The sequence below is a fragment of the Mytilus edulis genome, chromosome 6 (genome assembly GCF_963676685.1).
Source record: "Mytilus edulis chromosome 6, xbMytEdul2.2, whole genome shotgun sequence".
NCBI lineage: Eukaryota > Metazoa > Mollusca > Bivalvia > Mytilida > Mytilidae > Mytilus > Mytilus edulis.
In genome coordinates, this window is record NC_092349.1 from 49,008,517 (window position 1) to 49,029,096 (window position 20,580).

At 31.9% G+C, this 20,580-nt stretch overlaps 2 long non-coding RNA genes across 2 annotated transcripts; both read left to right on the forward strand.

Moving 5' to 3' along the window:
- The first annotated feature begins 275 nt into the window (after positions 1-275).
- Positions 276-4,067, forward strand: LOC139526112 (uncharacterized). Its single transcript, XR_011665135.1, has 3 exons — positions 276-389; positions 1,487-1,655; positions 3,966-4,067. It is a non-coding gene; the product is annotated as an uncharacterized lncRNA (long non-coding RNA).
- Positions 4,068-14,527: 10,460 nt separating this feature from the next.
- Positions 14,528-19,676, forward strand: LOC139527815 (uncharacterized). Its single transcript, XR_011665454.1, has 3 exons — positions 14,528-14,666; positions 15,219-15,390; positions 19,415-19,676. It is a non-coding gene; the product is annotated as an uncharacterized lncRNA (long non-coding RNA).
- Positions 19,677-20,580: the final 904 nt, after the last annotated feature.

Below are 20,580 nucleotides of genomic sequence, written 5' to 3' on the forward strand. Positions count from 1 at the left end.
TATTTTTAGGATAAGAGAAAAAAAAAATGAAAAGTAAAACAAAAGATAAAATGCTGATATTTAAAATATGTCAGAAAAATTATATGTCAGGTTAACTTATTACAAAGCAAAAGATAAATGTTTACACAATGAATATCGATGGTTACAAGTAAAACAGAACTTTTAAAAACAGATTTAAACACATCTATCAATTGTCAATTTTGTCCGGGAATCTTTTTCTTGTTGACTGTAAAGTTAAAGATTTCGTCAGTCATCCGTTATATAAACTGTCCTGGTAATGTGTCGCATTATCACTTAAAATAACAACGAGACCATGTTTCGTTGGAGTGGGCTGTTTCTGTGCTGGATTTGCCTTTTATTTCTTTTCCACACTGAAGTCAATGCACGACGTAAGTAGATCGGCTTCCCATTGTAATTCTTTACGTTATGTTTGTGTTAACGGACGAAGAGATGGGTTTCAAAACATACGGTTGCATTTCTGTCTTTAGAAAAGGTTATTTTCTCCTTAAATATGCACTCTAATCTCATTGGTATATTTCGCCTCCATTTTTGACAAATATATTTTGCATTCGCTTTTTCTTTTTTTGAGCTGAGTCATTTCTCGAATTGGAACACGAAAACTGAGGCAAAAAATAAATATAACGGGAAAATATTGATTTCCGGTCTGTGATTATGAGTGACTATAGGAATTTAGTTTGATAAAATCGAAAGTTACATGTAGCTCTTTCAAAGAGTTTTACACACTGTTGAAGGCCGTATAATGACCGGCAGTTGTTTACATCTACGTCCTTTTTGGTCTTTAGTGGAAACATGTCGTTGTCTCATTGACAATTTACTACTTCTTCCTTTTTATATTTTGAAACTACAAGTTTCTGACTCATGTATATGCATAAATTTGTAAACAATCCAAACTCAGGCTTATATAGAGATCAAATATGTGTTGGAAAGATTGGAAAAGTTGTATGCATGATAATTTCATGACCTATTAATTATATATATATTGAGATATGGTAGTGAAAAAGATGTTTAATTACTATCACGTTTAATCGAAATCAGCAACTATAATCGTTTAAAAAAATATTCGGCAGTTCTGCCGGCTGAGAATTCTTAAAAACAATACAATTAAACGAAAAAATAAGCAGAACACGATTTTAATTTTTCAACCGCCGCCATATTGGAATCTTGGTAACCGCAGTTACCATGATCAGTTTAACACAAGTGGTCTACTAGTTTATTATTGGTTTCCATTAATTTTTCACCATTGGTCAGCCCTCCAGCGAATCAGTTTTTTATAACATTTACTTCTAAACAAGTAAGAAAACCAGTAAACGATTTATTGTTAAAATCAGATTCGGTCTTTTGGTAGCGAGTGTCAAGAAATCCTATACAAGTACAAGGCATACTTTTTACACTATACGCATGGTAACTGTAAAGCGTCAGATAAGCGATTCATGCTTAAGACTTACATATTTTAACTTCATCCTAGAATGTCGGTTGGTGTGTCCAACTTTACCTCGACGATCTACTGCTTGTCTTGTTACTTGTCCAGAGGACGGCTGTGGCAACGGATATCTGTGTTGTTCTGATGGCGGCTGTGGTAGCCATTGCACACCAGGAATAATGCAATGCTGTTACACTTTGCATAAAGGAATATTGTAAGATATCCTACCATACTTACATTGTACATTTCTTGTTTTTGAAAGTTCATAATCATGTTTTTATTTATATTTTTTCGAATTTTACTATGTTCTCCCTGCATTTTATTTATTATTCCTGTCGGTCTACATTCATACATGTAACACTACGGTGTAATGAAGAAGTAATTAAATTTATGAAATTAATTTTGGTTTGATATTATCCATATGAACTCGTTTATATATATTTATCATATGTTTAGTAGTAAATACAGTAGTTTTGCATATGTGCTAAATAGCCTGCTGTTTAATCCATATCGCGCAACTTTGATGCGCACCCTTTATCGCATACCCTTTATCACACCCCTACTTTTTTTTTTTTTTTTTTTGCATAGTCAGTTTTTTTTTTTTTTTTTTTGCTTAAGAAAAATTTTCCTCAAAATAGGTAAATTTTTTGAATGACGTCATTGTTTGGTATTTGACGTCACGAACGTCGAGTTTTCATATTGTATGTGACGTCACGAACGTCAAGTTTTCATATTTTTTGGCACATTAGGTAGCACTCCACAGTTAGGTGTGTAGTTTCGCATTTTGGCCCCTGTGGATTTTTCAAATATGAAAGCTAGTGTGCAATAAAATTCATTTTTGGATAGCTGAGTATTAAAATAGCCTTTGCATTGGGTTTATATGAACATCAAGATTATGTAATGTATGTAATATAGGCTGTTTTCTGTATGACAGTCCGTATTTGCATGTCCCTACCATACATTGGTCCGGCAATTATTGTAATGTTTTTTACCAACTTTTTATCGCACGAACTTTGTGATTGGAATTTACGAAAAAATGAGGCGAAAGACCCCCATTTTTTATTTGATCATTAGGAATATTTATGAAAACAGTTTCTAAAAAGGTATCACTCAAAGGCATTGAAATTCTAGTTTGATCCAAATTTTGGGGGGATATGTGACATGTCCACCCCCCTTTTTGCAATATTTTATGGTAAATAAATGCAGAATGTTGCCATGGATACACATATAAGGAATTAATTTTCACTCTTTTAACTTTTGAAAATCAAATCTATGGACTATACTGATTACATACATATGCACATGTACAACACAAACAGTTAGGTTAATGTATTAGAAATCCAGGAATAGGAGATGATAAAACATTTTGTGGCTCATTTTTAATTTTATTTTCTAACTGTGGAGTGCTACCTTAAATGCAACTATGAAAAATACAGAACACACAAATTAATACAATAATAAACAAAATATTTTTAAAACAACAGCACGCAAATTGTAAGGTAACCCAGGTACTTCGGATAAGTAATTGAGCAGTTCTTTTAAGGTCTTTGAAACAAGACAAAAGTAGAACTGAAGGTAACCCAGTGCTATGGATCAGAAAACAATTCATATAATATAATACTCTTCTGTTGAAATATATGATAAAGTGTATAATACATGGCAAAATCCGTATCACATGCCGTATCACCCTCGACCAATATCATCCCTCGGGCCTAAAGGCCCTTGGGCTGATATTGATGTCTCGGGATGATACGACATATGATACGGATTTTGCCATGTATTATTCTCTATATATATATATATCAAACCTTTTAAATATTTTCAATGTTTGTATAAATATTGATATTTCTGAATGTGTCTTAACAACAATAATATGTATTAAAAAAAGATAAATATAATTTTTCATTATAATTTGGATTTTAAAAAACTGATCTGCACATTTGCAATTGCTTTTTGTGTTTCTATATTCATTCCAATTTGAACTCATGATTCTGTGTGAAGAGCCCTTTATCAAATTCAAAGACTGAGCATTACGATTCCCACAAAAAAGCGGAGATCCGATGAGCGTTGAGAGAGTATGCAGATCCTGCTCCACATAATGCAGCTGTCAACTTCGAGGAAAGGTGGACATCATCGTTGTTACGTTAGTTGGAACAGATATTCCATAGCGGTTAACAAACTTGTGATTGCCGTGAAATTTACAACGAAATCGTTGTGTTCTGGTAGGAAATGCAAGCTCTATGAGATTAATACTCAATATGCCAGAGCAACCGATACACATTTAAATATCAGTGTGTTGACGATATTGGAATAAAACAAACTGGCTCAATCATCATGTCTTCAATGAACTTATTTAACGATTTGTTTTTTAAATGTTATCATAGATTCATCTTTAACCTCGATTTTTATAAGCTTCCTTTCAATATTAACCATGTATATGTATCCTCAAAGTCAAAAGTATTATCATTTATCAATGTTTGTTGTATTTATAAATGAAACTTATATTCACATCTTTAATTTTTAGATAAAAGCGGACAGGAAAAGACGGACAAGATGGAGCGCTCTAGTCATAAATTTCGTATGTCTTCACGTCGGTATTTTAACTTTTTCTCCAATAAATATGTGCAAACTGTATTCTCCCATTTTGAAATATTTTTCTAGCGAAGTCAAACAAACAGTTACAGATGCTGTTTTCCTTTAGGGGACGACTTCTTCGACAAAACAATTTTAAACGCCAATCGTTTTAAAACCTTGTCATAAGGTCTGTCTAAGGGGAATCACATAAGGTTAGTCTTTATTTTGGTTGCACTGTAAGCATTGTCGGATCTTACTTTATTTCAATGAAGATTTCTACAGTTGACATGAACAAATTTGTGATTATGCCATTTAGAGCTATGCAACTGGTATACATTTTATTATCATATCGTCATTTTTAGTATCATAAGTTTGACTGAACAAATGATAGGTAAAAGATGTTTTCCTGGAGAGATGTCACATATTTCCCCAAGATTTGGCTAAAAGTAGAATTTCAATCGCTTGAAGTAATACCTTTTCTGAAACTGTGTACATACATCATTCAGCAAATCCAATGAAAATCATATGTCTTTCATCTCATTTTTTTTTGTAAAATTGCGTCAAAAACTTCGTGTAGAAAAAAGTGTTTGTAAACATTACATCAATATCTAGACTAGCTATGAAAATACGGATTGTCAAGCAGAAAACAGCCCATAAAACATGTACAAAATAATCTTGATGCTCTTATAAACCATCTTTGAAGGCACAGAGCTGTCTAAAAATGAATTTTATTACACAATAACTTTCCTATTTGAAAAATCCACCGGGGCCAAAATGCGAAACTAAAGTCCTAACTGTGTATTGCTACCTAAGTCTATAATCAGTCGAATAGTTGCAAAATCGTAAGATCATGAATTTATGCTATCCGTAAGGACTCGTGAATAAAATCCGTGTGTGAAATTATAAGAAAAAAAAACCCAGAAAGGAAGAGTCCATAAACACTGAGAGAATTAAACGTTTTCAATCATCGGAACAAGGTGGACAGCATCGTTACTACGACAATTAGTACATAAAACGATGTAGGTAAAGACAGACAGATTTGAGAATACTCTCTTACCAGCCATTGTTTGTAATATATTTCAATCAGTCGGTACAGGACATCAGGAATCAAGGTTAATATAAGATACGGTTTCTATAAATGTAACGATAATCGGTGTTAATTGCGGTTACAAATTATGTTTAACTGTATCAGTAAAATAACTTTTGTCAAGTTAATTAAAGTTTAAACGTTTTCGTGACATTTCTTTTTTGCATATTTGATACATGTTGAATATATATATATATATATATATATCAGTCTAAAGATTTGCACAACGGTACTGATATAAGGTGTTATTAAACGAAAATGTTGTTATAAAATCGTGTTGACAAATATTTCGGCTCAACAAATGGCCTTCTTCTTGTGTCACAAGAAGAAGGCCATTTGTTGAGCCGAAATATTTGTCAACACGATTTTATAACAACATTTTCGTTTAATAACACCTTATATCAGTACCGTTGTGCAAATCTTTAGACTGATATAATTTTTTCCTTATCTGCATAGTATCGCCTATTCTAGACGATCCGGTACATAGTAAATTTGCTGGTTGGTCCTTTTTATAGACTTTTATATATATATATATATATACAACTCGTCTAAACATCAACCCAATAATGTTAGATCTGTAAATTTGCTTTCGCAAATTTTTGGTTCTTCCCTCGCCGGGATTCGAACCCATGCTACTGTGATATCGTGACACCAAATCGCCTGCACTGCAGCCGTCCCGCTAGACCACACGACCACCTGGGCTCTCAAAAAAAGAGCTTTCGGTTGGCATGTGTTACCTTTCCACGTCAGTTTTAATCTAGCGGCGTACTGCGTACATGATATATAAGGCATGAAGATGTTATTGTTACAGATCAGCTAAATTATCTATAGTATATATGTTCCGGACCATATGAGTATTTGGACCATACGCGTATGGTCATGACCATATAGGTATATACTCATATGGTCCGACCATACGCGTATGGTCCGACCGTACGCGTATGGTCGGAGTAATTAACACTCTGTTACAGTCTACTTTTAATACTTCTAAACTTTTCATATGGTATGACCGTTAATTAAAAAGACGCTATCATATAGGTAATTTTATTATTATATTATAAAAAAAGATAAGCTAAATAAAAATAAGAAGTTTCACATAGTTAATTTTACTTACTTGTCAAAACTATAATAAACATATTTTTTACCGATGGTCATTACCGATTTATTATTACGCGTGAATGGCAATATGTCGACTTAAAACAATAAATTCCAAAAATTTCTTAATGAACTGTTACACAAGAAGTCACTGGAAAGTAACAGTTTATTTAAGTTATCTTGTGAATATGGTGTATTGCAGTCATGTTACGGTATTTGAGATCTAGAGCTTTTTAAAAACACCGAAGACATATAGGAATGGCCTAAGACCTCGGTATCACTGTACACAGCTATAAAAAGGATAGCTTTTCACTCGCAAACAAAAGGTATAAATGAAAAGTATCATGCACAACAAAGACTTGCTAATGCAAAAAAGCTATGATACCGTGTGGAATTAGCGATGAAAACTAACTATGGCATCAATATTTAATTTTTACGTAGTATTCGAATTACAAAATAATACATTGTCATGTGATTGGTTTGTTAGATAAAGTTTTTGTATTATTGAAACTTTTATAATGTAATTTAAAAAAAATACCTATATGGTCCAAATACTCATATGGTCCGGCCCGTTAATAACCAAACGAGTTTTATACTCATATGGTCCGACCATATGCGTACGGTCGGACCATACGCGTATGGTCGGACCATATGAGTATACGCATATGGTCATGACCATACGCGTATGGTCCAAATACTCATATGGTCCGGAACATATATATATAAACCAGTCTAAATTAAAAACTACATTCAAACCTATGATTGCGTTGGATAAAAACTGCAATTTTTATACGTATGCATGTAAACAAATTTCGTTGTAGAAGGGTCTAAATACAGCACAAACAACATTTGCTAAAAGACCAAAAAAGTGAAAAAGTATATTAAAACAAAACGCATTTGACTAATAGATCGAACAACTGATGTTCTCAAACCCTGCTGACTGCCATTGGCGATTGCCAAATAAAATTGATCACGAGATGTAACAAAATGGATCTTAATATAAATTTAATACTTTAATACAGAAAACGATAAACTTGTGGCCAAGATGTTATGCCACAAAAACAAGGTGTCAATATTTTTTTTGTACACCAGATCTAGATTTCGACACTATATGTCTCTTCAGTGATGTTAGGGATCGAAACGGTATTTGGAAGGCCATATAATTCACCCTCAATTTCAGATAGACTCTTGAATTTTAAGAGTCAATGTAGGATGAACGGATCATATAAACCGGAGGAAAACATATATATATGTTTGTCTCACAACATTTAAAAAGCTGCTGACATTCAAAAACTGACACATAACATCTGTCAAACGAATATGCTAAACATGTGGCAGTTGTGCAAGAAAATAAGCTTACATTTTTATTTTCGATATGAAATGATACAACACTATAAAACAATGTGTTTGTCACTTGTCGGACGAGTTGAAAACTAACATGGGACTTATTAATATTAAGTGAGCTACGTTCGAGTCCTGAAAACCAAAATACAATAAATAGAACGGACAGGCAAATATTTAAATAATGAAACTTCAGAATTGTATGCAATTCGTAAACATAAAAATTGTATTATGAATATATATTACTGAACTATGTTTTTATATAATATACCATTAATTGGTCTAAAATGCCGCCATTTTTCTACATAGTTCCTTCGAAAAGAATATGTAACGACGAAATATATATATAGTTATAAATATTCAAGTTACGTTCACCGGCATGCGCATTTATCACAATAATCAAGATACAAAATATGACCCAGCTTCTTGTTGAAAACACGTTCCTATTAATCTTTCATTCCGGATATAACATGTAATTCGAAGAGTACTTGTTTAAATCAAAGATCAAAAAGTTAACCAAATCTATAAATTGAAGTTAAGACAAAGAAGAAAACGTACATTGTCAGTTAATTTGTCATGTCAAAAGAACATAGAAGCCTATATAATTAATATTTAGAAATTTAGTTTTTACATGAATTTTTCGGACAAACAAATGGACATTTCTTGAGTCTGACTTAATTCTTCCTAAGGACAGAAAAAAATAACATTCAAAAGTAACCAATCGAAACAGTTAAATTTCAACCACCATAATTGTCTATGAATACAATGGCTCAATACAGGATAAACGATATGAATAAATAAAGGCAACAGTAGTATACCGCTGTTCAAACTCATAAATCCATGGACAAAAAACAAAATCGGGGTAACAAACTAAAACTGACGGAAACGCATAAATATAAGAGGAGAACAACGACACAACACTACAATGTAACTAACACACACAGAAACGGACCAAGCATCAGACAAAATCCCACGAAAATAAAAAATATAACATCAAAACCAAATACATGAATTTAGGATAGACAAGTGCCGTGACACGTCTTATCGCAATGTCAATTTACACTCAAAAATAAGAGAAAACAAACGACGCAACGTTAAACTGTAACACACACAGAAACGAACTATAATATAACAATGGCCATATTCCTGACTTGGTACAGGACATGTTTAAAGGAAAAAATGGAGCGTTGAACCTGGTTTTGTGGCATGCCGAACCTCGCACTTTAATGGCAATGTTAAATATAACATAGAAATGACAACATAATATTACAGGACTACAATACAAATAAATAGGAAAACGTAAAACGCCAAAAACGCGCCTCGTCCACACAAGACTCACAAGTGACGCCCAGATATAAAAGATCGAAAGCGGAAAAAAGTACAAAGTTGTACAGCACTGAAGATCAAAAGTTGAAAAAGGTTGTGTCAAATACGGCTAAGTTTGTATGCTTGGGATAAGAACATCCTAATTATTTAGAACAATTAATGCTATTGCAAACAGTAAATTTTATCAAATGAATATAACAGATATACATAATGAAACTGAAGTATTAACTCATTACATAAAACAAACACGAATACATAATGAATGACCAACACAGAATAGACACACCCGACTCAGTCCAGGCCTCAACGCAGTAAATTATGAAAATGACGTCACATACGACGGTGAAAAGGCATTAAAAATTACGTCACATACGACGGTGAAAAGGCATTAAAAATTTGAACATATGAAATTTCTGAAACCGCAGAAAAATTACAGAAATGAAAATGAAAAATGATACTTTTTTGTTAGTAGAAATACTGAAGAGTAAAACATAAACTTAGTTTCAAAAAGTATTTTGGATTACCATTTTGTTTTATACTTTCCAAACTACAAATTTACACAATTTCTATCGCATAGAAACCTTCATGTTGTATTTCCTGCTTTACTTATGATTTTTTAGTGCCCAATGTGATCTTTTCAATTATTTAAAAAAAAATGTAATGGTGTTGCCTTTGAGATCTAAAGTATAGCAATGATTTGGTTTTTCTACGAATTGCATTTGTTTTCACTAAAAACAATGTTTAAGGGGAAATCCCTGGTGTCTAACATGCACCGTAAACTACATATAAGGTAAGATTTATTCATTTGCAAATAAGTTGGATGATCTGTATGACTTGGTTGGCATGTGGTAACAGTACTAGTACTGCAGGTGAACGAACATAATACTTATATACAAATGTCTGACATCAAAAGGTTAAAGTGTTAATTTGAAATGTGTCAACAAAACTTAAATTAATGGAGTGTTAACTAAACAAAGATTGTTCGGAAACAGATTTTTTGTATCATGTTCAAATGATTAATTTGTTTTATATGAAATAAATTGAGTACATAAATGAATTAAGATTACAGTCATGATATTTTTGATAGACTAACGATAGCAAAATATTTACAAGTACTGGCAGGATTCTTTTTGGTGTTTTTATTATATTTCTTTTCAACAGAAGTTTCTGGTGGTGGTACGTATACATCTTTGTTTTCTGTTCTAAACATTTTATTTTTAGTCAAATATTGTTGCTTATCCAAAAGTTGCATATTTTAGTGGTATAAAATAAAGTGAACGGACTCTCCTGATCACTTTAAAATTAACAATTCTAACTCAGTAATCAATCACATGACACTCTATAAACGAATATTGTGTTGATAGGATCGGTTCAATGGATCGTTTATTATCAGATGAATGAAATACCAGAATGAACCGATTAAAGTTTTAGTTTCGTATACGAAAAAAAAAAGCAGGGAACCGGATACCTCATCATGTTGACAGCATATACAATACCTAGATGTAACGCCACAAAAACTTCAGTTTCCGTAGTAAACAACATATGCTATTATATGGCAGTTGTTTTCAAAATTGTGCGTTACTTCGTTTGTTTGCGTTTGCTTTTGTTGCACCTAAGTGTTTCTGTTGACCCTGTGTTTTCCTCAGTAGTTGGTGTGATCCTTCGGTTTTAGCTTGTAACACGTGATTGTCCTCTCTCTTGTTTTAAGCATGTATAAAACGATTCATTGATAATTATTCTTAATCCAAATTTTTCACCTTTAAATTCATGCAAGGTGAACAGTGTGATTGTTGTTTTAATGAACTACGTATACTGAACCCTACACGAGCATCACTGAAGAGACATGTATTGTCGAAATGCGCATCTGGTGCAAGAAAATTGATACCGTTAATTTTATTACTTTAGCGACGAACATATTTGTTGATAAAATCATATCAATCTTAATCATTTTCTTTAATATAAACTAAGTTATTATTTAATAAAACATGTAAAAGGTAGGACAATTGAATTCTTCAGTATAAGTGACAATGAATGGTAAGCAAAATTCCATGCTTACAGAATAACAGCTTATTCATGTTATTGTTTGATTCCTGACTATTAAATGTCTGAAAAATTTGGCTTGAACATTTTATTGAAAGTTTATAACAAGTTCTGTTTATGGATCTTATTTGTGGCAACCCGATGCAATTTAACAAATCTGAGATTCTCATTTAAGAAGATTTTCCAAGAAACTTCAATGCCATATGTGTTGACACCGAGAGATTGGTACCCAACACAATTTTCTGCAACGTATTCTTATTTTAAGTTTATTGGTAGAAAAAATGCAAATATGGCTGCCATAATGAATCAGAATTAATACCCTAAAAAGCAAATATCTACTATAAAGCATCAAGAATGTTTAATTATGTAAGGAAAATTGTATTTGGTTATGATCGGACGAGACAATGTCTGAGATTAGCTTATTGTTTAATAATTTTAGTACGACATGCTTTGAAACGTCTGTTATTTACGAAAATTAAAAAACCCACTACACACAATCCTTCTTTCATTTTCATAGAGTGACAACAATAATTGCGATTCCTGTTGCAAATATTTCCTATGGACATTGTGTCTAACTCTAGAACACAATATGGTCTAAAGAAATGCAAGGTAAATGTTTCTACAAATCTACCATATCCTTTTTTAATCAAAATTGACAGATGATTGGAAAACTTTCATTGGTGGCACGTATTTGAATATAAAGTCTAAAGAGCTATAATATTTTGAAGGGCGATTAATGGTATAATCCTTTGAATAAAATCATATTAGCCTTTAAGTTATGTCTAACAAAAAGCAAGTCATCGGCTATTGATAAACTAATTTACAATATCTTGCGTTTACAATTATCATACGGAATGTTTAAACCTTTCAGGGATTTTAGGGGATACAACAGTCAAAATTTTGTTATAATCTTTATCATGTTTATCACTATAAAATAAACCATTATGTTACAAAGAAGCACAAAATAGCATATAGGCTAAGCATTTATCAAAAATTAAAGACAAGAATACACAAATATACTATAGTACAATAACATAATGACGGGGTGTATAGGTTAAGAGATGATTTCAGCTTTCCAATTTTGAACTTTCCATTTCTAAATAACAACATTCCAGCAGCACCTGCATACAGGGTATATATCTCTCAATTCATACGATATTCCCGTGCTTGATTTTCCTATCATGATTTTCTTGATAGAGGGTTGCTGCTCACAATGAAGCTATTAAAGCAAGAGTTCCAAATGGTGAAGTTGAAATCAGCCCTTCGTAAATTTTACGGACGAGATCACGAGTCGGTTGACCGTTATAGAATAACCGTTTCACAAATTATATCAGATACGTTCCTTACATGTACGTCGTAACTACAACTCCCTTCCCTCTCATGAATGTGATCTACCGAATTAGACTATTTACCGGATTTGTTATCACATAAGCAACACGACGGGTGCCACATGTGAAGCAGGATCTGCTTACCCTTACAGAGCACCCACGGTCACCCCTATATTTTGGTGGGGTTCGTGTTGCTTATTCTTTAGTTTTCTATGTTGTTTCATGTGTACATTTGTTTGTCTTTTTGTCCTTGTCATTTTTAGCCATTGCGTTGTCAGTTTATTTTCGACTTATGAGTTTGACTGTTCCTCTGGTATCTTTCGTCCCTCTTTTAAGAGGCACGTCATACATGAACCAAAGCAACCAAACCAAAGGCATGTAGACAAAGCACATTAGAAAAAAGAAATACAAGAATATAAAAATGTTTAACAATACCACAATAAAGAGATGAATAAGTACAAAGTCGCGTCATTTGTACCAAAGAAACACCGCAAGGTATATATATAGACAAAGCACATTGACAAACCTGAAAGACAAGATTACGAGAATAATCATAGATCAATAACACAATGACGGGATGTTCACAATTCACTTTAGAGGTAAATAGAAACATCGCAATATTAGGTAATTGCAAAATACAATCAAAACTAAGTAAGAGCATTTAGTTGTCTACATTGTATCTTACACGCTTCTAGTCAAATCGCCCATGATTATTTAAAGGATAAATATTAGAATAATAATAATGATTAGAAAATTAAAGCAGATATTGTTAGCTAGATAAATAATCAAGTTTTCCCATTATATTTAGTCAATTTTTAGTGATATCAATTTCAAGGGGCTTGGTGCTTACACATTCCGTAATTCTGTCATTTTGCTATGACATATTTTCCTTGGTCGGTATTGTTGTTATTTCTTTTTCTTATAATGGTTACATTTGCGCGTTCCGAATTCTTTCATGACATTCGCAATATTGTATTGACATTTTTATTTATTGGAAATTCAGGTTTTAATTGTTCAATCTCGTACTTACATACGGAGATAAAGGACAATTACATGTTTGATTTACCTTAAACTTTGCCATGATTGAAAGTTTCAATCGAAAATATTAGAGTCTGTAACTATACTTTACAGATTTTATCAGCGATATGTATTTTTATCAAACAATACACTTTTTTTTAATTTGTGAGAGACACGAATAGCTTGAAAAGTCCATATCCAGTTCTTTAATCTTTAAGCTGTATATAGTCTTACCTACTTATACACCGAGACTGTCTTAATAGACAATGAATACCGGATAATGAGCATGCATTTAAATTGTAACAATTGCATGAACTATCATTCACTGGAATTTTAGGAAAACATAATTTGGCATTGTAAAACTGAAATGTAAAGTTCCTTGACAATTAATTTCAATTTGTAGACAGTTGACAAATGGTTGATTGGTTTTTCTCTCGTCGAATTGAATCATAGGAAAAGAAGCGTAGACAACCCACATTAATTATTAATCTTTAGACAAGCTAAAAATGTTTTATCATATACAATTATGAACATAGAATTAACGAACTTATTTTTAAGTAATAAATGAAAATAAAGTGCAAACAGATTAATTTGATTTTATTATTATAACTTTAATAAATAGTATGACGGAAATATCTTTAAAATCATGTCTTCTCAGTCCTGTTTTCACGAATGAATTTATCCCACTGCGTGCATTTTTATGCTTGATTATATCAAAACTTATCATTGTTTATTAAGAAATTAGTTAAAATACTGTAATTGATATGATTATATGTTAACATTGTATTGTAATAACATAACCATAATTATGACTATGTATTTTGCCTCTTGTTGCACATGTTAATATATGCCTGAGTGTTTCTTAATAAAGTATATTGTTGTTATTGTTGATTATGTAATAATTTAGTTCTTAATCAAATGGCAAAATCAAAAGTTCAAACACATCAAACGAATGGACAAAAACTGTCATATTCATGACTTTGTACAGGCATTCTGATTAATACAATTTTAGTTTTTTTCAAAAAATAAAAGTATTGGATAAAATGTGCCTTCAAAGAAAATTAAACAGCTAGACGACAAATCGTGACACTAAATAATTTTTTCAAAATAATTAAAAAGCAACAAGTAACTATAAACATGTTTAAAATACAAGGAATATATATTTTAATGACTACAACATCAGGAAATTATATTACTTAAACATCTAATTTCAGTAACCGGACTACCTTACAATGTTTCCTTGCTGATGATTATTATGGTGATTTATTATGTGTAACTATTTTCTACATATAAAATACATACTGTCCGCCTAATGCCACAGTATCATTTCATAAATACATGATGATGAAGCTGAGTGGACTTTTATTGTGTTGCTTTTGTCTTCTATTTGTTTGCAGCACTGGAGTCAGTGGACAAGGTAAACATATTGCCAACTTTCTGTAGCGCTTCATGTTAGTTTATTGATGTGATATGATGTATTCATGTTTAATTTTGTAAACTGTTGTCTTTTGAATCTTTTTTGTTCTTTTCCAGCTATAGTATTGATCTTTTTATTTTCGTCTTGCATTTGTGAATGTAAAGATATCTTTGGTATATTTTGCCTGTCTTTTCCAAATCTTACGACTAACACATTCATATTACATTAGAATGTTTATCTAAAATTTCAAAAATATCAGAGACATTTTCCCGAACACAAACGACCCAAGAATTTCTTTTTCTTTTTCTCGAAACACACCCCTTTTCTTTTTCTGCTCACATGTACAATAAACAAAGAATTAATGTGTATTATGAAATTGGTAAAATCTAGATATGCATCTCACTAACTTTATATCTGTGGTTTTTTTTTTTAATTTATGAAATAGAAATACATGTTATTTGTTCGTGAATGATTAATCGATGTTTATCAAACGTTCCGTGTCAAATATTTCATGATATTAACCTTGCATTTTACACATATATTTATTTGTAGGCCCATGCAGGCTTGTGTGTCCTCCACGTCTAGGTCACGGTATATGCGTTGAGGAGTGTGCGCCACGTGAATGTGGTCCAGGACAGCTGTGTTCAGGTGGATGTGGTCCAGGACAGCTGTGTTGTTCTAATGGCTGCGGTCATGTTTGTACGACAGCTATCAAAATATGCTGGTAAGATCTTTCTAAGTCCATATAGAAGTTATTTAATCGTAAAAGTGCTATAAATAGTTCATTTATAATACATGGTCAGAAATATCTCACCAATAATAAATGCATAAGGTTTTAGGCAAACCAATGCCTCCTCTTCTAATAGACATGTTCATAATAAGCCGATACCGTTACCGAAACTAAAAATAGTATTGACTAGAGGTAAATAATAAATGTTTATAATGTTAATTATTTAAACCGTTTTTACATGTTTTACTCAATTAATAGCTTTGATTTTTGATGTTAGCCAAACTTTACCATATACCATACCACTACCTTTGGTTTCGGTTTCGGTATCGACTTATGGTGAACAATTAAATCATATCTGAGTTAGGTGGTCGTAATTTGTATAATACTTAAACAACATTATACTCAATTAACAATTAACTGTCTGTCCATGGTAAGCAATTACCTCCAACTAAAAGGGTTATGTTTAATTTATGAACACGAATGCTAAATAAATATTCATTCTGCAAACGATAAACACATTAAATAATAATTTACAGTCCAATTTCTCTCCAATCTTTCCCGGTAACTTGTAATTCTTGGAAAACAAAACGCAACACGTCAAAGAATGTAGTTGACAGACGTTTGAGTTCAGGAATCAAAAGAATAAAAAAAAATTAGTTTTAAATAATTCTAAACTGTGAAATTTGTTTCAACTCTTTTTTTTATATACGGTATATAATCTTATTTGGTTTTAAATGTACCTGTATTCTCAAATGTTTTTATAAAAGTCTTTAATATATATCTGTTGTATCATTTCCTAAAGGACAATTCAATTTGTTAGTTCCAAATTATCAATGCAATTACTGTTTTATGTCAACATTGACAGTTGGTGTATTGCTCATTTGTTTCACGTCTTTAAATCAAACATAGATAAAATAATCTGTGTTACAGCATGTAAATTATAACTTTGAAATATTTAATAGATAAATATACACTGCATAGACCGTTCTGCAGTTGCCATACATGAAAATTTGTTATGTATATTTAATATTCCCGGTATCAATCTGTGTTTAATGTTTCCTGTAAGCTGTAAAAATGTTATCAAATTCTGGCCTTTTGTTAACCATTTCAAAATTTCCGAATGAAAATTGTCTTTATAACATGAGCATCACATACATATACCTACAACATATGTATCAATAGGTATAATATGTTGAGCAATGTGTTTTGGACTAATTTTGATACGACATAACGCAGACATACTGTCGACAGTCTTGTATTGAACTCAGATATCAAATGATCAACTAAAGGTTGATACATGTTCAGTTTGTAGTTTTCAAAAGAACGTTTGTTGGCGAGTTGGGCCTGTTACGTTTGGCAACACGTCTCTGGGCATGTAAGAATCCGTATTGATGGTCGCAGCAAGATGTAATGCAGAATTGTATGAGAAGGTCCACGCTTTATGGCCGTTTTTTTTTCATTTGGACGTCTTGCAATAATCTTGTATTCTTAAAAAGCAACATAGAGGTCACATTCTTTTTTTTCTGTTCTGAAACAACAAGGGTAACTTTAAGGTCAAAATTTTAGATAGTCATATTGTTCAATTTTCTCCCGAAATGTTTCCTGAGCAGAAGACAAGGCAGCTTACACTTGTTATGATTTGGGGTCCTTTGTAGCTTGCTGTTCGGTGTGAGCCAAGGCCCCGTGTTGAAGACCGTACCTTGAGCTATAATGGTTATTTTTAATGAATTGCGACTTGGACGGTTAGTTGTCTCATTGACACTTATACACCATCTAAAAAAAATGCTTTTGATCTTGCAGCAAGCTTTAGCTTGATAAGCACTTTTTTTCTACTGTTAGTGCCTTTCCATAATATCTTTTGCAGTGTCATTAGCAAAATGCACCATGCAATGCAAAATTGGCGAGCAAATGAGTCAAATATGAATGCAATTTCCGGTATCGAATTCATCACTTTCCCGATTTACGGCTCTTTACCAGCGATGACGATTTACAAGTTTAGATTATGTGCTTAACCATGTGTATAGACTGCTTCAAGTACCACTTCCTTCATTTTACGTCTCTGTATTTCCCAGCCATATTATCAGCCGCTTCATACATGTAGTTCTTGCCACGTATTTTTGTTTCATGAACATCTCTTAGGTTCTCTTACAAAACTAAGTCAGATACTCTCCTGAGGTTGCTGTACATTCTGCAATACATATAAAGTCTTTTCGAATTCTTAATATTCTCGAAGCATTAAAATGTAAACATAGCGCCATCTGTTCTATCGTGCCAACAACTGCAGTATTATCGTCACTAATGATTTCCCCATATATCTCATTGATACACTGTGTTTTAATGGTAAAAGATAAGTTGTGTTATTAGTTTTTTAGACTTTGATTCGAAGTATTCCAGTGAGAGGGCATTGTCCTGGGTTCTATACCATGTATACTGCAGAAGAGCCATCCTTTTGTCATTGTTCGTGTCCGTGTAAAGCAAAGTTTTGTTTAATACACAGTATGAATGCTTCCATGAATATTCCAAAAAGTGACGATTCCTTGTAACAATTATATAACAATGGCTTAAGAAATGTCGCGTTATATAATTATCGTTTTACTTAGTATTTGCTATAACACCAAGTGAGTAATGAGCAGCTGCAAAAGAAGTTTCATATCTTTTCATTGTTATCTGACGCTGCATCACTTTTGTAATGTTGCCCTAGTCGGTTAACACCGAAACCCTTCTCCTGAGAAGTTCCATTTTTGAGCTAAGATCTAACATGTCTAATGATGACTGAGAATTTATTTTCTTTCGAAGTATTTTAATTTCAGATTGTTATGAGTCAACTATCATTGAAGCTTCTAAATGTCCGATTGGAGACTTTGTGTAGCTTTTTGTTTTCCAACATGTCTTTCATTTTTGCTAATGTGCGTTGTCTTTAGCCTTTTTGTTTTTTATCTGATTTTCATATGTATTTGTTTTTATATTTAGATTATAAGGTTCACTGCTGCACCCCTTAAATTTGAAATTTTTACCTATAATGTGTATTGGTTTTGTCACAAATTTGTGTAATTATAATGACACTTTATACGACTGTCATACAATTAAGAGGTTTAGCTAGCTATAAAATCAGGTTTGAACCACCATTTTCTTCATTAGAAAATATCGTTACAAAGTCAGAAATATGAAAGGTGTTATCCATTCGTGTAATGCATTTAAGCTTTTGATTTTGCCATTTGATGTGGGATTTAGATTTTCTTCTGTGTTCTTGCATGTTTAATGTATGACGCTATATGAAAGACTCTACATACCTCGCAGGAAAATCATAAGAATGAATAGGGTAAGAGACTAAAGAAGGCATAACACATGTAACAATTGTGTAAAAAAAACAAAAAAACAATTGTGTTCTGACATCCCGATGACAACCATTTCAATTGTTTGTATCGGCAACATAACAACGATGTGGGTTTCATGCATTTACACAGTGATTATTAACATATTTGGAAAACACGTATGTATTCAGACTACTACTTTTATTAGTTTCTTACTACATTTAAATATTACGCACCGGAATTGTACAGTCTAAAAATACTTGAAGATAACATTCGGAAAGCCTTCTCCTGAGAAGTCCTCGAAATAACACATTCTTAATATAGAGTTAAGATACTAAGTCTAGTAATAAAGATCTACAGTAACTGATGATTGATAATTTGTTTTCTCCCCAAGTATTGACGCAAACTTCGATGTAATGTAGCTTATATAATTTATATAACAGATTATGTTAGAAAGCAATCATGATAACGATAAGCAATCACATGGTCAGCTAATAATATGCAAGGATTAAATGGATACATATACAATTGTAATTTTTATCCAAAATTTTAAATTCGTGCATTCTATTTGATTTTTAGTAAAAACCATAAAAAGGAAAAAAAACAATTTAGAAGAATTTAGAAGTTTGTGAAAAAAATATTGGTTGTTAAAACCATGTTAAGATTTATTTTGTAATTAATAAATGGTTTTTTATTTTCATTTTCAGATGAACCAGATGCTTGATTTGATGTTGGTATTAAAATGCTACCAATGTAGAAATAAAGTCTATAAATTGGAAAATAACCTTAAAAAAAAAGCTTCGTATTCATTTCGCAGCTTCCAATGCCTTTTGTTTTAACAAATTTAGAAATAGTATTGTTGCTTTACAATAGTAAAGTATTTTATTATTTTCATCTTTAATAAAATAAACTGTTTATCGCTTAAATTAACAAAGAGAATTCGCACTCACTCATCTATCTTTGATAATTGCATGCAGATATAAGGGAGTTTTGAACAGCTCTCGAAATAATTTTAAACAAAATATTTTAAAAATAAAGGTTTGTAATGGTTTTCTTATTTAAAAAGAAATGGAACTTTTATTATGTTTGTTCTATAAGTGTTGTCTTAAAATTTCTGAGGTGAATGGGAATTAGTAAGATTCGATACCAACAAAGCAACAACTTTCTCTCTGACTCAGCGACCTTAAAAGGGATAATTACACTCATTTCAACCAGGTTTAACACATCATGGTCTACCAAGTCATGATTATGATAATTGTTTTTCTGTCGTATCGTTGGTTATTAAAAACTATTTCTTAGTTATTTCAGTTTTGAAGGACTTCCATGTTGAATTTAGCTTGTGATCGGTGTTTGTGCTATACTTTTTAACGATGTTCAAAAAGAGGAAATCAAAATATGTTGAATGGACTTGTTTTGTAAACATTTCGATTAATATCAATCATTAATATATGTAAGACATGTAAGACAAGATCAGGAATAAGTTGTATTCAGAAATACATCTTTGTGTTATTGTCTACATTTGTTTGTTTTAATTGACTTTTCTTCATTCAAATCATACAACAATACAACATATAAACAAAGGCAACAGAAGTATACCGCTGTTCGAAAGTCAATGTAGTTATCTAGCTAATGTGTCGTTTTTTTTTAATTTATTCAATAAAACAGTTGCAGGGTAGTCGCAAGAGTAAAATAATAAGATGAATAAAATCATCAATGGCAAGTCAATACTTATGTTGTGAGTTCGAAACCCACCCGTGCGGGTACACTCGAATCCAATCTTAAATGACTAGTATTGTCAAGTCAATGGTTTTCTCCTGGAACTCAAGCTTCCTCTACCAATAAAAACCGGCCGCCATAAAATAGACCAAAAGTG